The sequence below is a fragment of the Malurus melanocephalus genome, unplaced genomic scaffold (assembly GCF_030028575.1).
Source record: "Malurus melanocephalus ecotype Western Australia unplaced genomic scaffold, MMel_1.1 scaffold_903, whole genome shotgun sequence".
Lineage (NCBI taxonomy): Eukaryota > Metazoa > Chordata > Aves > Passeriformes > Maluridae > Malurus > Malurus melanocephalus.
Genome location: NW_026624135.1, coordinates 120,777 through 124,900, shown reverse-complemented (window position 1 = coordinate 124,900; position 4,124 = coordinate 120,777). Strand labels below are relative to the sequence as shown.

At 60.9% G+C, this 4,124-nt stretch overlaps 1 protein-coding gene across 1 annotated transcript in view; it reads left to right on the top strand.

Annotated features, from left to right (window-relative positions):
• Positions 1 to 366: 366 nt before the first annotated feature.
• Positions 367 to 4,124, top strand: part of LINGO3 (leucine rich repeat and Ig domain containing 3) — a 13,364-nt gene continuing 9,606 nt past the window's right edge. The window contains exon 1 of the mRNA XM_057386051.1: positions 367 to 457. The gene's annotated coding sequence lies outside the window, so the exon portion shown is untranslated. The remainder of the gene's footprint in view (positions 458 to 4,124) is intronic.

Below are 4,124 nucleotides of genomic sequence, written 5' to 3'. Positions count from 1 at the left end.
AGTGACACTTCTGCTACCGCGTTTGGGTGAAATGTCCCCAAATTCGGGGCCAGGCTGGGTGGGCGCCGTCCCCTCCCGCAATCCCCGCAGGGCAGGGCCGGCAGCTCGGGCGCTCTCCCGGCGGGGAGAGGATCCTTCAGGGCACCAAGCGTGATATCAATTTGTATTTTTATCTATTTATTTGTGTCCATAAAACCGGCCAGCCGCGACGGTCGGGTCGCACATCCGGTGTGACTTCTCTCACCTCCGGGAGGTGCCACATCCCCGGAGTTTGGAGGGGTTTCTTTGGGATTTTTGTGGTGGTCACTGGGGAAAGGCGGCTGACAGGGATGTCCTTGTGCTGTTCTGTGCAGAGGAGCCGAGGCTGGCCCTGCTGGACCTTCGGCTGTTTGAACMTTCCTGGGCTCCGATGCCTCAGCAGATCCCGATGTCGGAGCGGCCCCGGACCTGCAGAACGGTGAGAATTCCCCGCRCTCCGGTGGGATTGGGGTTTGTGCACTGGGTCACTCAAAATCCACATCGTTTAGACTTCGTGGCCGCCCCTGCTTGGTGGCATTGCCCCTCTCCTTGTCCCCACTGTCGCTTTGCAGCAGGAGTGCTCAGCACCGCCCGAGTCGGACATTGATCAGGCTGGTGTMACCACCCCAAAACGAGCCACGAGTGACCCAAATGGGGCTGTGGTGTGAGGCTATGGGGTGCTGAGCTCGGGTGGTGCATCAGGGTTGGTGGCAGGCAGCAGTGGGACCCAAGCCCTGGTGACAGTGGGGACCCCAACCTTGGTAACAGGGGGATCCCAACCCTGGTGACAGCAGGGACCCCAAACTTGGGCACAGCAGAGACCCCAAACTTGGTCACAGTGGGGACCCCAGCCCTGGTGACAGCAGGGACCCCAACCGTGGCCCCAATGGCGACCCCAGCCTTGGCCCTGACAGGATCCAAGCACAGCATCAATTTGAGCAGCAGTTTTTTGGGGTTTGGGTGGATTTCATGGGATTTTGGGGTTCACCAGCTGRGAGAGGGGCTCTGGAAGCTGTGCCCTTGCTCTGCTGTCCAGGCAGCAAAGCCACACGACCCCACCGTTCCCTTTCCCTCCCACTCCATGGATATTTCAGACTTTTGGGATCCTCTTGGGGCGGCACACGGGAAAGGCGCTGCTCTCCCGCTCGCCAGCCCCAGCTGATGGCCCCAAGCCGCCGATCTGGGGACTGACGCCAGCGCGTCTCACTCCAAATGTCACCGCTGCCGCAGCCTCCAGCCCGGGGCCATTGCGGGGGTGGCACAGCTGGATCCCCGCRGGCTCTGCCGGGCCCCTCTGCCATCCGAGCAGCGAGGCCGGGAGGGATCTGTGCTCCAGCAGGGCTGGGATGAGTTCCCCTGTCCCCCTCCCCTCCCAGGGGTCATTCCAGGGGTTTGTCCCCGCTCCCGCCTGGCGACAGCGGTGKGTTGGGATGTCAGGAGCCGTTTCACCCCATTCTGCTCTCGCTGCTGCTGTGATCGTGATTGTAATAAAATCTCTGACACAGCAGCAGCAGCAGAAGCCGCAGACAGGTCTGAAAAAAACGTGCTGAGCCGGGAAGGGGAGGGAAGGCTGTCCCTCTGTCCCTCTGTCCCTCTGTCCCTCTGTCCCTCTGTCCCTCTGTCCCTCTGTCCCTCCGTCCCTCTGTCCCTCTGTCCCTCTGTCCCTCTGTCCCTCTGTCCCTCTGTCCCTCTGTCCCTCTGTCCCTCTGTCCCTCTGTCCCTCTGTCCCTCCGTCCCTCTGTCCCTCTGTCCCTCTGTCCCTCTGTCCCTCTGTCCCTCTGTCCCTCTGTCCCTCCACACCACAATCCCCACTCGGAGCAGGTTTTCCAGCAGATCGGTTTCTCCCGGGCCGGTTCCCCGCGGGTTTCTCCCGGCCCTGCCGGGTCCGGGCWGTTCTCCAGCCGCAGCTGCCGGGCCCTGCTGGCTCGGAGCGGGCAGCTGTCCATCAGTCTGTCCTGTCAGTCTGTTCCCCTGCCCACACGGCCGCCAGTCCGGTCCAATTAAAGCCTCTGCAATGACGGATCGCCCCGCCCGAGTGCAGATGGGCTGGGAGCAGCCAGGATTCCGGGTTCCCTCTCCAATTCTGGGCTCGTTGGGCACCTCTACCATGGACCTGAGCCCTCGGGGTCGGGGTTTTTCCCTGGAAGAGCCGTGCTTTTGTCCAGGAGCCCCGGAGGGGTGGCCGGGATGTCCCCGAGCGGTGTCACCCCAGCTCCGGAGGAGATTGTGCCAGCCTGGCAGCGAGTGACAGCGATCAGGGCGTGATTGATGTGCCATCCTCGCCGAGGGTGACAGCGCAGAGCACTGAGCTCAATGAAYGAGCCGATCTAACGAGGGCTGGCACGGCTGGCACGGAGGGACAAATGAGGTCGAGCGCTGGGGCAAAGCCCGTGGGAGGCAGCTGGCACTGAAATCATTGTAAATCACTGTAAATCACCACGAAATCACCATGAAATCACTATCCAGCGGCCGGGCAGGGCTCTGCTGGGCACTGCTGGGCACCACTAGGCGTGGGATGGGCACCTTTGGGCTTAGCAAAGCCCAGAGTCCCGTGGCTGCTCCTGGCCTGCGCTGGGAGGGGACAAAGAGGGGGTTACAGACCCAGCTCGGTGCTGGGGCCTCTCCCAGGGACAAGGACACCGTGGGGACTGTGGCTGGCACCTGTCCCTGGTGCCAGGCTGGGATGGGAGAGCCCTGGGAAGCGCCAGGGATGAGGGCAGCCAGCCTGCATTCACCTCCCAGCCCCTCCTCACCCTGCCCCAGTGTTAACGGGATTCTGCAGATTCAAAGCTCTCGCTGTGCAGCAGAAACTCACTGGGAACACTCAAAAAAAAATAGAATTCTTGTCCATCCAGAGGCCACAGACACTGCATGAAGCCAGGCTCAGCTCCAGGGCTCCTGGTGGCCTCAGTGGAGCAGCTCAGGGGCAGAGAGGGGGTTGGGGGCTGGCTGCTGAATCAAGCCCGGCCCTTGCTGCCGTGTGTCCAGCAGGAACTGAGGCCATTGAGATCCAGGTCAGGTCCACTTTGTTCCTGTGTTCAGTGGGTCCTGAGGCCACTGAGATCCAGGTCATTCTGAGGCCACTGAGATCCAGCTCAGGTCCACCTTTCTCTTGAGTGTCCAGCAGGTCCTGAGGCCATTGAGATACACTTTGCTCCTTTGTGGTCCAGCACATTCTGAGGCCATTGAGATCCACTTTCCTGCCGTGTGTCCAGCAGGTCCTGAGCATTTTGAGGTCCAGGTCAGGTCACTTTGCTCCCATGTGTCCAGCAGATCCTGAGGCCATTGAGGTCCACTTTACTACCGTGTGTCCAGCAGGTTCTGAGGGTTTTGAGGTCCAGGTCAGGTGCATTTTGCTGCCGTGTGTCCAGCAGGAACTGAGGCCACTGAGATCCACATTGCTCCTTTGTGGTCCAGCACATTCTGAGGCCGTTGAGATCCACTTTGCTTTCCTTTACCAGGTCCAGCAGTTCCTGAGGGTTTTGAGGTCCAGGTCAGGTCCACTTTGCTCCCGTGTGTCCAGCAGTTCCTGAGGCCACTGAGATCCAGTCAGGTCCACCCTCAGCCACATTCCCCAGCTGCCATCGAGGCTCAGTTCTTCCTGGCAGCTCCACCAACCCATTTTGGGTGGAAACATCAGCCCAGCAYCCCTGCCCTGCCCCCTCCCCTCCTTTCAGGAGAACTCTCCACTTCAGCAGGGAAATCAAGCTGCTCCCAGAATATTAAACACCYCCCCAAAGCCCCCGGTGCCGATGAGCCGCTCCCTCTCCTCACTGCCCAGCACAGGCAGCGACCTTTTGGAAAATTTACACGTCTCTAAATGTCTCCCCTCCCGGGAGCATCTCGTGGAGATAGAGATTCAGAGTCTGTCAAGAAGAGGAGCAGATTGCGGCCGATGTGTGCGGCGCCGCGTGCTCGGCGATCATAAGGTTGGCACTAAAAATAAGCGGCGCCTTCTCCCCGGGTCGGTGAGACGGGGAATCCTTGGAGAGGGACGGGGGTGTCCACGGGGGAGAGGAGAGGAGGAGTGGGGACAGCATCCTGGGCTGCGGGGAGCCGGAGGGGAGGAGGGGAGGAATTCAGGGAGGAAGGAAGGAATTTTGGAA